Below are 16,768 nucleotides of genomic sequence, written 5' to 3'. Positions count from 1 at the left end.
TGATTTTATTTATTTGGGTCCTTTCTTTTTTCTTTTGGATAAGTCTCTCCAGGGATTTATCCATCTTATGAATTCTTTCAAAGAAACAGCTCCTAGTTTTGTTGATCTGTTCTACTGTTCTTTTGGTTTCTAACTCATTGATTTCTGTTCTAATCTTTATTATTTCTCTTCTCCTGCTGGGTTACGTTTTATTTGCTGTTCTTTTTCCAGCTCCTTCAGGTTTAAGGTTAAGTTTTGAGACCTTTATTGTTTCTTGAGAAAGGCTTGTAGTGGTATATACTTCCCTCTTAGGACCACTTTTGCTGCAACGCAAAGATTTTGAACCCAAAGATTTCATTTTCATTTGTTTCCATGAATTTTTAAAAATCTTCTTTAATTTCCTGGTTGACCCATTCATTCTTTGGTAGGATGCCCTTTAACCTCTATGTATATGAGTTCTTTCCAAATTTCGTCTTGTGATTGGGTTCAAGTTTCAAAGCATTGTGGTCCAAAAATATGCAGGGAATGATCCCAATCTTTTGGTACCGGTTGAGACCTGATTTGTGACCCAGGATGTGATCTATTCTGGAGAATGTTCCATGTGCACTAGAGAAGAATGTGTATTCTGTTGCTCCGGGATGGAATGTTCTGAATATATCTGTGAAGTCCATCTGGTCCACTGTGTCATTAAAGTCCTTTATTCCTTGTTGATCTTTTGCTTAGATGATCTGTCCATTGCAGTGAGGGTGGTGTTAAAGTCCCCTAGTATTATTGTATTATTATTGGTGTGTTTCTTTGATTTTGTTATTAATTGGCTTATATAATTGGGTGCTCCCATGTTAGGGGCTTAAATATTTACAATTGTTAGATCTTCTTGTTGGATAAGCCCTTTAATTATGATAGAGTGTCCTTCTTCATGTCTTATTACAGTCTTTGGTTTAAAATCTAATTTGTCTGATATAAGGATTTCCACCCCAGCTTTCTTTTGATGTCCATTAGCATGATAAATGGTTTTCCACCCCCTCATTTTCAATCTGGAGGTGTCTTTGGGTCTAAAATGAGTCTCTTGCAGACAGCATATCTATGAGTCTTGCTTTTTTTATCCAATCTGATACCCTGTGTCTTTTGATTGGGGCATTTAGCCCATTTACATTCAGAGTGACGATTTAAAGGTATGAACTTAGTGCCATTGTCTTGCCTGTAAGGTGACTGTGACTGTATATTGTCTCTGTTTCTTTCTGGCCTATGTTACTTCTGGGCCTTAGAGGACCCCTTTCAATATTTCTTGTAGGGCTGGTTTGTTAATCACACATTCTTTTAGTTTCTGTTTGTCCTGGAAGCTTTTTATCTCTCCCTCTATTTTGAATGACATCCTAGCAGGATAAAGTATTCTTGGATGCATATTTTTCTTGTTTAGTACCCTGAATATTTTTTGCCAGTCCTTTCTGGCTGCCAGGTCTCTGTGGATAGGTCTTCTGCCAATCTAATGTTTCTGCCATTGTAGCGTACAGACTTTTTGTCTCAAGCTGCTTTCAGGATTTTCTCTTTGTCTCTGAGATTTGTAAGTTTCACTATTATATGCCAGGGTGTTGACCTATTTTTATTGATTTTGAGGGGGGTTCTCCGAGCCTCCTGGATTTTGATGCCTGTTTCCTTCCCGAATTAGGGAAGTTCTCCACTATAATTTGCTCCAAATACCTTCTGGCCCCCTCTCTCTTTCTTCTTCTTCTGGGATCCCAATTCTAATATTGTTCTGCTTTATGGTATCACTTATCTCTCGGATTCTCCCCCTCGTGTTCCAGTAGTTGTTTATCTCTCTTTTTCTCAGCTTCCTTATTCTCCATCATTTGGTCTTCTATATCACTAATTCTCTCTTCTGCCTCATTTATCCTAGCACTTAGAGCCTCCAGTTTTTATTGCACCTCATTAATAGTCTTTTTGATTTTGACTTGGTTAGATTTTATTTCTCCAGAAAGGGAATCTCTAGTGTCTTCTATGCTTTTTTCAAGCCCAGCTAGTATCTTTATAATCATTATTCTGAACTGTAGTTCTGACATCTTACTATGTTCCGTATCGATTAGGTCCCTGGCAGTCAGTACTGCCTCTTGTTCTATTTTTTTGAGGTCATTTTTTCAATTTTGTTATTTTTTCGAGAGAAGAATGGATGAATGAGAGAACAAAATGCTGAACAGGTAACAATGACTGCAGAGAAATATACACTAAAGACATCAGAAGAGACCTGAAACCAAGAGGAAAAGAAAAAAAAAGAGAGAGAGAGAATATGATCAGGCTGGTGAATGGAACAGAGCTATCCACTAGATTTTGGGTGTATTTTGGTCTCTTAGAAGAAAATGCACCCCAAGATTTTAAAGAAGGAAAAACTTACATACATACAAAAATAAGGTTAAATACAATGAGGGGATGGAATATAACTGTAAAAATGAAAACTGAAGAAAGATTTTAAAAAAGGAATTGATGGGGCGCCTGGGTGGCACAGCGGTTAAGCATCTGCCTTCGGCTCAGGGCATGATCCTGGCATTATGGGATCGAGCCCCATGTCAGGCTCCTCCGCTATGAGCCTGCTACTTCCTCTCCCACTCCCCCTGCTTGTGTTCCCTCTCTCGTTGGCTGTCTCTATCTCTGTCGAATAAATAAATACAATCTTTAAAAAAAATAAAATAAAAAAGGAATTGATAAGAATTTGGTTGAAAAATGAAAGAACAACAATTAAAAAAAAAAAAAAGAATGTGATCAGGTGGGTGAAATAGAACAGGTCCATACACTAGATTTTGGGTATATTTTGGTCTGTTAGAAGAAATTGCATCCCAAAATTTTAAAGAAAAAAAAACTTACATGTATATACACACAAAAAAAATAAGGTTAAATACAATGAATGAATAGAATATGACTGTACAAAATGAAAAAAAATTTTTAAAGATTTTATTTATTTGACAGAGATAGAGACAGCCAGCGAGAGAGGGAACACAAGCAGGGGGAGTGGGAGAGGAAGAAGCAGGCTCATAGTGGAAGAGCCTGATGTGGGGCTCGATCCCACAACGCTGGGATCATGTCCTGAGCCGAAGGCAGACGCTTAACCGCTGTGCCACCCAGGCGCCCCACAAAATGAAAATTTAAAAAGATTTTAAAAATGGAATTGATAAGAAGTTGGTTGAAAAAGGAAAGAAGAATAGTTAAAAAAAAAAAAGAAAAAGAAAAAAATTAAAAAAATTAAAGTTGAAAGACTAAAGAACCATGGGGGAAAAGCCATGAATTCTATGTGTTGTATTCCCCTAGTACTGGAGTTTTGCTATTCTCATTGATTGGTAAACTTGGTCTTGGCTGGATGTTCTTGTTGATCTTCTGGGGGAGGGGCCTGTTGTAGTGATTCTCAATTGTCTTTGCCCCATGCAGAATTGCACCACTCTTGCCAAGGGCCAGGCTAAGTAATCTGCTCTGGTTTGCTCTCTGTGGCTCTCGTTCCTTGAAGGCCTTTCTGCACAGCTTTAGAGGATGAGAATGAAAATGGTGCCTCCCAGTATCTGGTGCCACTCCTCAGTGTGCCCTTAGGGAAAAGATGTCAATCACTTCTGTCTCCCTGGTCTCTGTCTACACTCTGTGCTCACCTGGCCTGTGACCAGGGTTTCTATCTCTGGCACACAGCCCTGTTTGGAGTCTCTAAACCCAGCAGATTCCTGCAGCACGCTCCTGTGCCAGTCCTCCTGGGGGGGAGGAAGGGGAGTCTCCCTGGTTCTGCTGCTTGTTGGGACCCTGCTTGAAGAGCGGTGGCCCAACTGTGCTGCGGATCACAGTTTATGGCAACCCTGAGCTGAGCTCCCGCTCCTTGGCTCACTCTTTGCAGCTGGCTTCCCTGCTCAGATACCTGGGAGCTCTGCTGCACTCAGGCACCCCCAGTCTTTCTGTGACCCTGAGGGTCCTGAGACCACACTGTCCCAGCGAGGGTTCTACCTCCTGCTTAGCCACTGGAGCGACGTCCCTCACCGGAGCAGACATCTGAAAGTTCTGATTTTGTGCTTCGCTGCTCTATCAACTTGCTGATATCCGGCTGACGGAGGCTCCTTCCCCGCCCACAGTCTATCTTCCCGTATATCACCTCTGAGTCACTTCTCCACACCTCCTAACTTGCAGAAAGTGGATGCTTTTCTGTTCATAGAGTTGCTGCTATTCTTTTCTTCGATCTCCAGTCGAGTTTGTAGGCATTCAGAATGGTTTGATAGCTATTAGCTGAATTCCTGGGACCAGGTGGAATTTAGGTCTCCTGCTCCTCCGCCGTCTTGGCCTCTGGTCTGCTGTATACTTCTAATGGAATACAATAAGTTACAAATTTGTGACTAGCATTGCATAATTCATTCCATTAGTTATGAGGAAATGTCTTTCAATTTTTAGAGCACTATAGCTGTAACCAGTTTTTTTAAAGGAATTCCTACGTATAGCACCAACCCTCAGTCTTCTCTTGACAGCCTTAAAACTCCCCTCCTTAGCCCCTCAATAGTCTCGTCCCTTTCTGGAATCACTGTGAACTCCATCTCTTGGGTAAATGTCCAGGTTTTGTCGAGTCTGAATAGTATTAATTCCTTGGTTAAATCCCATTATCTCTGCCCTTTTCCCTCCCTAATTTCTGAGAATCATCTCTTCATCCTCTGCCATTTGCCCTCCTATCAGTAAGGAGGAAAACGGAGATGCCTATTTAAGGCAGTTTTCAGATAAAAGAACAGAGAAAATCTAAAGACAGTAGAGTGAGTAGATGTGATCAGTTATGAAGAAAGTGGTTGTTAATTGCTTATGTGTCTCTTGGGCAAATTGTATCACTTTTTATGACCTCATGTTTTCTCTGAAAAATTATGATGTTTGACTAGCTGATCTGTAAGATCCCTTCCAGGGCTAAATTTTGTAAAATGTACAAACATTTGCTACTGCTGGTTATCATAATCAGCTCTAGGATTCCTGGTAGCAAAAGAAAATAGGAAGAGATATTGAATTATCCAGTGTTCATTGATGAAAAGAAGTGCAGGCTTGCATCTGTAGAGATGGAATAAAATGCCAGTAAGAAAGTATAATTTAGGACCCTCGCAAAAGTTTTAGATTGTGTTTATGTAAAAGTCATAATGATTCTCAGTTATAAATGAGAAAACAAAATTCAAAACAAAAACAAAAACAATCCCAAAACAAGAAAACAAACAAACAAACAAACAAACAAAAACAGTGGAAGGGCAGGTACTTGAATGTCCTCAGAGTTTCATCTCTGCTTTCCTCTGTGTTTTGAGAGGCTGGCTGCCCCACAAAGCTGAAGCCATGGCAACAGACAAATTCAGCATTATATCTTTAAAGCTTCATAACCAGAAATGTTGGGGGAAAAAAAATCTAAGGAAGGATTTTGATTGGCCAGGCTTGGGTCACATGCTGATTCCTGGACCAATCATAGTGTGGAGACTGCAGCTGTCACTGGAGCAGAGGGTGGAATGGAAGTTTCTTATAAAGAGGATATTATTCCAGGTAGGCAAAGAGTAAACGACTGTTTCATCTTGTCCTGGTTGTTTTCTGTATCCCTTTGACTCTAGGTTTGGGTCTACCATATTAATTTGCCCTTCTCCATAGTCCATTATACCATCAAAGCACCTAGATCTTAAAAAGAAAATATGTCTTAGTTCCTGACCGAAGTTTGCCTGCCCAGTCTTCTCAGTGTCTATCTCTAAGTACTTTTGATGGTAAGGACTAGTAACCTTGATGTATTTGTCTGTGCTACAAACAAATTGGCCAGAGGTGGTAAAGTCCATCTGATAAAAGCCACCAAGGAGACACTTCCCATCCAATAAGGTTAATTTGCTGAGTAAGGGGACCACACACCAAAGGGGCACCTCACCAAAGGAAGACTCAGGCTTGTTGTAGTGTTTAGGGGAGTGGTGGGGTTTAAGTAAAATTGCAACAAAGCAGTGTTATGCTCTTTCAAAGTGAAGCAGGGTGGGGGGTGTATAAAGGAGTTGACATCATGCCTGGGCTGAGATGAGAACTCAGGGTCCTGTTTCCTTGGGAACTACGAAGTTAAGATAAATGTGGAATGTTGTGTTCAAAACCCTTATCTGAAGCTCTGCACCTGGGTTGGAAATTGAGGCTGTTTTTCTGTGTTAAAATGATTTAGATCCTCTAGGCAAAAAAGGGGTGTTTCATTCTTACTAAATGTGATTTCAAACATCAGTTTCTGACAGTCTATAATTTTAGAGAACAGGTTTTCTCATGTCCTTTTGTTAATTAACAAAAACATTTTTCCCCCAAAGCTTTGCAGAAGAGATTCTCTTCCATTCATCAGATATACACTTGATCAGGGTCTCTCTTGAAATAACAACATGGTTTTTGTAATCAAACATCAAGGAGTGAGTTAAGGTGAAAATGTCATATCAGTCAAAAGGAAAAGTTGAAGGTCCTTTGAAGTTTACATATATTATTGAGGCAATTATTTGCCATTTATTCACTCTGCAAATATTTGTGGAGCTCCTACTATGTGCTAAGCTTTGCAAAGGCATAGAATTTCTATCCTTGAGCAGCTCACAATTTGGTAATGGAAACATTGCAGAAGGAAACAAGCCCAGTACGCAGGGATGAAGACAACAATGGACTTTGGCATAGACGTTTTTGAGAGCAAAGAAGTTGTGAACTCTGAGCTTAGGAATTTGGTCCAACTCATGGGGAGAATAGTCAGGGGGAGGCAGAATCTGAAGTTTTGAGGTGAGGAAACCTCAAGTTGAAGAAGTTGGCACGTGTAGCAGATGCTGTTGATGCCACGCCCCACATCCACTCAGTGCATCTCTGAGCTCTCCTGCAGCTGTAGACAGTTTCTTAACATATATATAGCTTCCCACTGTAGACTTCCACTTGAGAATTTTCTCAATTGCCAAGAGAGCTTGCTTACTCAGCTTGTTCACAGGGCAGCTTGAAAGTGACAAGGATTTCACATCTGCCCCCTTTCAGTTCTCAACTGCTGAGGGCTGGCATTCAGTGACTAAATACCAACTCTATCTCCCTGGGATGGTTCTGAGGGCCATTCTGAGTTTCTCGGAGGGTTCCCAGCAAGACTAAACCTCAGCTGCCTACCACAGTAACATACACATTAAGGCAAGCTTTTTGGCTTTTATTCTTTCAGGTCTAACTTCCCACATTCCCTGTCTTCCTTCCTTGGATGGCTTTCCAAATAAATTGCCTACACCCAAGTCCTTGTTTCAGGGTCTGCTTTTGGGGGAACCCAAATGAAGATGGCAAGCTTCTCTCCTATGGGAGAACAGCAGACAAGGAGAAGTAGGAATACTGCTTGAAGATCAAGGAGAGGATCCAGAACAGAACAGAATGGTGAATGCTCTGAAGTAACAGAAAAAATAAGGACCTTGCTATTTAACCAGGGTCTGTGTTAGAGAGTTTAAGATCTTGAGCCTAAAGTTATCTTGGAGTCTAAGCTACTGCTTTAGGGAATGAAAGGGGGACAGAAGAGGGGGATTCTGTAAGGTGAGTGAGTCGGAGGGGGAAAATATGACTTCCTGAGCAGGAGGGAACAAAAGACTGAAAGTGCTGGTTGGTATTGGATATCTGAACTTCACTGTTTTTACTGAAGAATTTTACATATGATGGCTTGATTATTTCCCTCAGGGAATCAAGAATATTTTGTGAGCACTTACAGCTTCTTAGCTATATATGAAATTATTCTATTTCCAGTAGAGCAAAGCTCTGCTCCTGTTATCCCCACATCAGGGATAATTAAGGGACAATTGATGAAGAGTGAACTAACATATCATTTCAGAAGTTATCCTCTGTGTAGGAGGCTCTCTAGGCTTTATGTCAAATTTAACAATTCTGGAAAAAATGCAGAGAAACCTGAATTCAACTCTGTTAATGATACACTGTCCTATTAACAATTTATTTTGGGAAACTGCACTTGACCCCATTTCCTTGAATACTTATGCCAGAAATGAAACAACACTCCATTCCAATTATGGGTCTTCAGATTTTGAGTAATGGTGAACCATGTGTACACAAAATGTGATGGAGATGGTAGCTCCCCCTCCTCCACCTCCGTTCTCCCTCTCCTTTTATGGTAACAGAGTTGAGCAGGGCACATGGTTGCTTGGTGGGAATTCAACCCTCAAGTGCACCTGCTGCTGGATGTGGCAGTGTCACTAAGCTCCGACCAGTGGAATGTGAGTGGAAGGAATGTGAGCAGCCTCTGCCTTACTCTTTTAGGAGGAAGTCTGTAGGGTTGGCTCTTTCACCCTTCCCACTGGCTACTGTGGGGATACTTGCAGAAACCTCAGATGCCACATGTTGAATATTAGCCTGGATCCCTGAATGACCGTGTGGAGGAAAGCTGCTTGCTAACCTGGAATACCCACCTTGGACTGAACTATGTGAGAAGGAAATGACCTTTGTTGTAAGGTATCATGTTATAGCTGCTTAATTCTTAGTTTAACTTATGTATATACACATATAAATACTTATGTATTTCCTTTGGCTCCATCCGGATCTCCAATCTGGTTGGTGTGGCTGGTTTAGAACATCCGAGATAAGTACAGACACTTGAGCTTTATCCTGCTTGGTAACTGTTATCAACGCGGAGAGTGTTGGTCATCGTCCAGGTCATTAAGTTATCCACCCATCCACACACCTATCCATCTGTCCCTTATACCTACTATTTTGAGACCTAGTATATACAAGACCCTTGGCTGGGGGATATCCAGGGGACATGAGTGACCCCAAGATGAATTATACCCAGTTCCTGCTTTCAAGGGCTTACAGTCTAGAGACTTTAGGTGGAGACTAAATAATTAAAATAAGGATAATTAGGATTTATTTGTATTCTAGGAATTTTTAATTAAATTGGAAAAAGGCTAGTTTTATTTATTTTATTATATTATTATTATTACTACTATTTTTTTGTAAGTTTTTGTATGCATTTTTGAGACCATTGTTTACAGAAGGACCCTTTTTATTTAATGGCTCTAAAGCACGCATGAGAAAAAACAACGCATCAGTCACCATAAACACCGTTTTTTGCTCCTCCCCTCACCCCCCTTCCTTTCCCACAGGAGAGGATTAAATACTGGAAAAGCTGATGTGTCATTGTACCCTTGAGCCTTCCTGAACTCTAGGGAATTCCCAAGGCTCAACAGCTTCTTAAGGGATGAAGGCCAGAAGGAGGAATTAGAAGAACAAGTCCGAAAGGTTTTGCCAGGTAGGAGGAAATGTCTTTTCCCAGGGAGAGTTTGGTAGGTGGGAACTCTAGTTTGTTTCCATGTGTTTTTGCAAATGCCCTGCTTCTCTTTCACTCCCAGGCAGAGAGAGACAGGGACACATAGACAGGCCAACAGAAGAGAAAGTGATAGAGAGAGACCTCGCATAGCAAAGAGGTGGAGAGGAAATGAGACAGGGATGAAGATGTGGAGGAAAAGCCCCGGAGTATCTCTGTTAGATTTACAGAGGAAGAGTCACCTTTAAGACTTAAAGTGTGATGAAGGGAGATCTGTAACTCTGAACTTTTGTGGAGCAGGAAGATGTGAAGTATTTTAAGACTGGGCCCAGAATTTACCATCTGTGTGGAGAGGGGAAACCAATTTATGGGGACTCATGCATGTCTCATGAATTATTTCACTGATGCAGATCTTTGGGAGAGTTTAAACATGGAGATTAGTGTTAGAATTAAGGCCAAAGGAAGAAAGAAAACACTAAAGACTCAGGGAATAAACAAGGCTTTAGTACAGATATAAAACTCAAGTAAAAATGACTCTCTCACAACAATCCCAGGGACAATTTTGAGTTAGAAATAGAGTTTTCTTCCAACCAGTTTGCCAGGATTCATATAATTAAACTCTCATTTTCCTTTCCATTTGACTACCATACACAATTTTAAGAAATAAGTTAGGTGATTATTTAAAATTTTAATGAAAAATTTCAAACATACAGCAAAAGTTACAGAATTCACAGGGAATAAACGTATACTTACCACTTAGATTCACCATGAACATTTTAATATAGTTGTTTTTTCACATATCCATCCCTCTAACCATCTGTTAATCCATCTTATTTTTAAATGCATTTTAAAGTAAATTATAAACATCAGTAAATTCCCTAAATACATCAGCATGCATATCATTTACTAGAGCTCAAGAAAATGGTGATTTTTATAAAGAACTTCAAGAAAAGTTAATGTAAAATTGATCAGGTTCAGATTAAATGGGCAATTTTTTGATGACTGGGGTTGATACTTATACATTTAAATTCGCTGGACAAACATAGGAATGGTGACAGCTATTAAGGATGACTGCAGTGAGATGAAAGGATCAAATATTGACGGAATTATTCCACAGGACTACAGGAGAAAATTCTAGCACCTTTTTGTTCTCTTTTGTATTGATCTACAGAAGCTAAGAACTATTTCTTAGGGCATCGCAACTGCAGAAGGGTCCGTTTTATTTTAGCCCCTGAGTGTGTATGCCACAGGCCTTTGAAAGTAGTCTGCCATCACATATATTCTGTCTGGTAGTTTCTGACTCATAGGAATGGGCTGTGAAAAGTCTGTGGATGCATTTATTCCATCACTGACCAAGAGTAATGAAGCTTCATCTACATTTTTGCAGAAATAGCAAATACGGTACGTTAGAGTCACTGGGAAGTGAAGTAATGAATGTTCTCTATATGATATTTTGGCTGGAAATAAAAGCACCAGGAGTCTTTTTTAAAAAGATCATATAAGAAATTGTTTTGCCCAAACATTCCAACCTGATCTTATGTCTTATGTTTGAGCAACTCACTGGGTAAGTGAATTTTTATGGCTGTGAGTTTTAAAAGATTCACCTCTGGCTGCATTTCTCCCCTGCCTCCTTGGGCGTGGGTGTAGTCGTAGACTGGCCCCATTTCAGGTTTCTCAGAGTCCTTAAACCAGGTCCCTTCTAATGCTATGCCTGTGATCTGGTTTGACTTATTCTACAAATTTGCCAAATATTTAGTTTTATGCTGTTTGTTCTGATTATATTTTTTAATACACATGAATTAAAAATAAAACTAAAATATAAAAGTGAACCCAGTTGACTCTGAGTCCTCCATTTACCAAAAAATAATGGCCTAGGGGGCACCAGTCTTCCCAAGAATGTCTCTAACTGTTTGTATAGAACATCCTGTCTTAAGAGCAGGAAATCTTTTTTTTTTTTCCTGAACAAATGAATTTATGCGACAAGTCTTTTCTGAGCACCTACTGTGTGTCAGGCACTGGGGATATATCACGGAAAACAAGATTCCTTGTAGCACTTGTAGTTGAAGGTGGGGCATGACAACAGGTCATTCATAAAAACCATGATGAATATTACATAGCATGTTAGAAGGTGATAAGAAAAGAAGGAGGGTAAGTGGGGTAAATGGGGTTGGGTGTCCTGGGAGTACAATGGTGGGTAGCAATTTTAAGTAGAATGGCTGGGGTGGACCTTACTGAGATGACATTTGAGCAAAGACTTGAGGGAAGCGAGGGAATCAGCCATGTGGATATGGAGATATATATGATATATGGGACCATATAGGGATGTGTGTGGATATATGGAGACATAGACGGACATATAGGATATATGTGGATATTTGTGGATTTACGTAGATATATGTGGATTTGTGTAGAGGTGTGTGGCTATATAGGGATATATGTGAGTATATGGTGATATATGGAGAAGAGCATTTCAGATGAAGGAAACAGTAAGTACAAAGACCCTAAACAGGGAGTATAACTGGCTTATTTGAAGAATAGCCAGTAGGCCAAAGCGATCAAGGTCTAATGTGCAAGGGTGAGAGGTGAGTTAGAGAAAACTGGGGCCCAGATTACATAGGACCTTGTAGCCTATTTTGTTTTTTCACTCTGAATGAAACAGGGAGCCACTGAAGGGCTTTGAGCAGAAGTGACTTAGGTATTAAAAGGATTTCACTGGATATATGTTGAGAATAGACTTCAGAGAGAAAGGTTCAAAGCAGGGAAAGCCATGGAGATTGTTGTAATAATCAAGCAAGAGAGATGATGGTGGCTCGAACCAGCCTGTTTGCAGTAGAAATGATGAGAGGACCAGTTTCTGTGTAAACAGCTTTAAACGTTGATCCAGCATGATTTCCTGGCAGGTTGGATGTAGGGTGTGTGTGAGAGAAGAGTTCGTGGTAACTCCGTGGTTTTTTGGTCTGTGCTATGGGAAGGTTGCAGTTGTCAGGAACTGAGAGAAATGAACAGAGGGAGGGAAGAAGGAAGGGAAACAGGGAAAAAAAAAAAAAGGAGAGCAGAGAAGGGAACTGTTCTAGGTGCTGAGCATATATTAATGGTAAAGACACAGTCTTAATAAATCCCAGTTATCCTTTGAAATAAATGTACAACTTTCAGAGGAAGAACAGAACAGGAGTGATTTGCCATCCGGCTTGGGTTAAGAAGGTGACATGTGAGCTGGGTTTTGAAAGGTGAATAGAGCCTATCAGGTGTGTGTATATGTGTGGGTGTGTGCACGTGTGCGTGTGTACTGGGGCCAAGGAGTAGTATGCAGCCTTCTAAGTAGAGGGAAGGAATAAGTGACATGTTCTGAATCATCAAAGTCTGAGTAGACTTGGCAAACCACACTGACTTATAATTCTATAAACGCCAGAAAGATTTTTTTAGCCTGGTCAACGCATCTTGTAATCTGTAAAGAAATATCATTACCTTTCCGAGGCCTAATAGGTTTGTGTTGCTGAATTTAGTGGGTATTTTTTCAGTTTGTCTTTAAAAATTTTATTGTACACTATTAAGATATGCAAAAAAGATACAAAGAACAGTTCAATGGCACTTGAGTTATTTTTAAGCTGAGGCCCTGCAGACAAAAGTGAAAGATTCATTCCAAAGAACATAGACAGCTAAGATTTCATAACATAAGATTTCAAAGAGCTTATCTCATCCAGGTTACCGCCAGCTTGCTGTCACACCTGGTACCCCGCTTCTCTGATTTAGGGAATTTTCTCTCACTGCTGTAAAATGTCCGTTCCTACACAAAATCTCACTTTCATTATAGTGTGATTATTTCCTAGACAGAAGCAGAAATGTAGCCAAAGCTCTTTGATTTAAGCAATGCATTTTTTTCTCTTGGAATAAAAAAAAATTTTGAGGTTTGGTTCTATCAGTGAGAAAGGATTAAATTTGTCGGAATCATGTTTTGTAGACGATTTGCTTGACAAAGGTAATGGTAACCTCTCAAGTTTTATAGCTTTCTGCAAAGTCTTTCCTACCCCATCAGCATATGCTGTCTTTACAGTAACCCTGCCATGTAGAGATGGCACAGTATCATTACCTCTATTTTATGCTGACGGAGCTGAGGTTTAGTGAATTCAAGAGACTTCCAAGAAGCTACATAACAAGAATGTGGCAAGGTTGACACTTGAACCAGAAAATTCAAAGTCAAGTTCTCCACAATTTTTACTGCTCCACACTACATTTTCTTTCCAGATTCTGGAGCAACTTTCTTAAAGGACATAAAAGAAATAACGGACAGGGTGTATTATGCCCTAGACAATTGCAGGGGCCATCTTGCCCTTATTTACTACCATGACTTGCTCTTTCTATGCTTCTTGGCGATAGGAAGTAGGGAGTGACAGAGTGTCCTGACCTGCCCCAGGTCTTTAGAGGGGCCTGATCTATTTAGTGGATTGTAGGCATTCTTCCTGAATGAAACACTTGAGAAAGATAGGGTAGTTATTCCCATCTGTGGCAAAACCAAGCTCATGAAAGCTGGGGTGATGGAGTTTATAAGCTACACATAACTTGAAAGAGTTTGAGTATTCTTTTTCCCTTGGATTAAATCACACAGCAGTTCAAACATTTATATATATAATGATCACAAAAGGGAAAGATTTATTAGTTTCTTTTTTTTTTTTTAAAGATTTTATTTATTTATTTGACAGAGAGAGAGACAGCCAGTGAGAGAGGGAACAGAAGAAGGGGGAGTGGGAGAGGAAGAAGCAGACTCCCAAAGAAGTAGGGAGCCTGATGTGGGGCTCGATCTCAGGACCCCGGGATCACGCCCTGAGCCGAAGGCAGATGCTTGATGACTGAGTCACCCAGGTGCCTCAGATTTATTAGTTTCAACAACGTATGCAGCACTGCAAAGATTTTTCGGATCATGGCTCCTCCCTCTGTGTGTTCAGAGCCCAGTAAGGTAGATAAATGATTAAGCAATGTCAATGCAATAAGGCAAAGGGAGTAGGTGACTTATGAACCAGGCACAGTGGGAAACTAGGTGAATCAGGATATGAAGAGGGTCTAGGATAGTTAAAAACTGCCCAAGAGCTGAGATTCTATTCAGTTCCAAAATTGTCAACACCTCACAAATTGTGTGCTAGTCTTCATATGACCACAGCCGATGGGAGCGTCATGGCCATCAGCACCCATTTCCTGCTTCGCACACTGCCCTGATGAACTCTGGCATTGCAATCCTTATCCCTCCCTGGAGGAATGCTCCAGGATTCTGCATCTTGTTATTTTTTTTTCTGAGGCTCATGACACATTAATTGTCATTGAAATGTTTGACACAGCCTCCCTCAAATATGTTACAACAAAGTTGTGTATATATCCAAGCAGTCATATAATTTGTGAATGGGCACAGAAAGCAAATGCTAATGTTTATGCAATAGGTCGAGGCTAACCTTCGTTTTTCTTAACTGTTAAACATGCCGTGTGTATTCTAACGTGATGTGTATGGAAGAATCCGTTTATGTCCCCCAACTGTTTGCCTTCCAGAGCTTCCTGTGGCCCAGATATGGTAGACTCCAAGCCTGTCTTGTAAGAAAGCCAAATAATACAGTGCTTCAAATAATCATGTTTAAGTGACCAGAAAAAAAATTGGAAAAAAAAGAGAGAGAGAGAGAACATAGCTCTTTATTATTTCAGGGAATAGAATATAATTAGAAAGCAAATTGAAAAAAATGTGTTTAAGTTAATTTTGCACATTTGCATTGGGTTTTTCATCTAAATACTTTGAAGCTTCTGCTTACCTCTCAGTCAGGTATGTATAAAGAAAACATTTTTAATTGATTGCCTCTTCCCTTTCTCCACTTAATTGATAATAGACACTTGCTTTTCTCCACGTGGAGCTGAAGATACTGTTGAAAGTAAGTGGAGCAGACATCTGTCTGGTTGGGAACCACTACATGTTAAATGCATAGAAGAGTGGTTTTCAAAGTGTGGTCCCTTGGATCTGCTCCACATGCAAGTTCTCACCAATCAGAAACTCTGGAGATGGGGGTGCAGGAAACTGGGTTTTAACAGGTCCTCTTGGTGATTCTGATACAATGTTCAATCTAAGAACCACTGGCATAGAGTATCAGAAATGGCATCTTCTTATTTTATTTTTGAGGGGTCAATGGAGGGAGAACAGGAAACTTGGAGACTGTTATATAAAGCACAGCTGGTTTAATTAAATGAGGTGAAGGTCGTTAATGGTTGAAGACTGAGAAACTCTACTCAGGTCCCCTCTTCTATCCCACCTTCTGAGTTCATGCATGTCAGAAAACCAAAGGTCTCCATTAGATGTATGCCCTCAGAGCTTATGCAGTACAGGTGTGTGAGCTCCCAGAAGGCTTACCCAGGGTCCCTGCACTCCAAAACCTTAGCTCCCAAGGCCTTGGATGAGCTCTATTTGGCGTGGTCCAATACCTCTTCTGAGTCCTTGCACGCACTGTTCCGTACCTGGAATTGCCTTTCTCCACTTGCTCGCTTGTAAATCTTTATTCCTCCTTTAAATCTCAACTCCAGCGTCATCTGCTCTTTGAAGCCTTCACCAAGTGAAGAGAAATGCTCACCCACTGTGTTCCTCAGAACCTTGTACAGATTTCTATATTATTTTGCTCATCCCACAATATTACAATTTATCCATCTCTTTCTCTCCACTAGAGTTCCAAGTCTTCTCAAGAGAAGAACTATTTCTTTAATCTTATTTCTAGTGTCTGACATATTATCTGGGCAACAGTAAACACTCAATAAAAAAGTTGCAAGAGTATTGCAATACTTTTTCCTTCTCTCTATGAATTATTATAATTCTGATGAACCTTTGAGAGTAAGTGGGTGACCTCAAGACCCTCTGCCTCATATTATGTATATTTCTTAAGAACAAGGACATTCTCTTCCATGACTATAACATAATGATCAAACTCAGGAAATGTAACATGGATGCAGAATTATTATATAACATTCAGTCCATATTAAATTTTTATGTATTGTCTCCCTTTACGTCCTTTATAGCCATTTTTTTTTCCAACCCAAGATCATTCGTTGCCTTTAGTTTCCACTTCTCCTTAGACTGTCTTAACTTCAGTTGGTTCCTCACCTTTGCTTTGTTTTTCATGACACTGGTATTTTTGAGGAGCCCAGGTCAGTTGTTTTTAGACTGTCTCTGAGTTTTGGTTTGTATGATTGTTTCCTCATTATTAGATTTAAGTCATGGGATTGGAGGAGGACTACCATATAATTGATGTAGTTTTCTCACGCATCACATCAGGAAGTAATGTGATATTGGTGTACCCTACCATTTTTGGTTGCATCGTGTCCACCGTGTTTCTCCCTTGTAAAGGTAATTTTTTGCCCTTTGTAACTTATAAGTAATTTGTTAGGAGATACTTTGAGATTGTGGTAAAACCTTGTTCTGCAACATGCTTCTGCCCAATGGTTTTAGCTTCATTTGATGATTCTTCCCTGAATCAATTATTACTATGGTGGTAGCTTGCAAGGTAATTTTTTTTTTTTTAAGATTTTATT

This window comes from Ursus maritimus, unplaced genomic scaffold, assembly GCF_017311325.1.
Source record: "Ursus maritimus isolate PB19 unplaced genomic scaffold, ASM1731132v1 scaffold_20, whole genome shotgun sequence".
NCBI lineage: Eukaryota > Metazoa > Chordata > Mammalia > Carnivora > Ursidae > Ursus > Ursus maritimus.
This window is presented reverse-complemented; position numbering follows the sequence as displayed.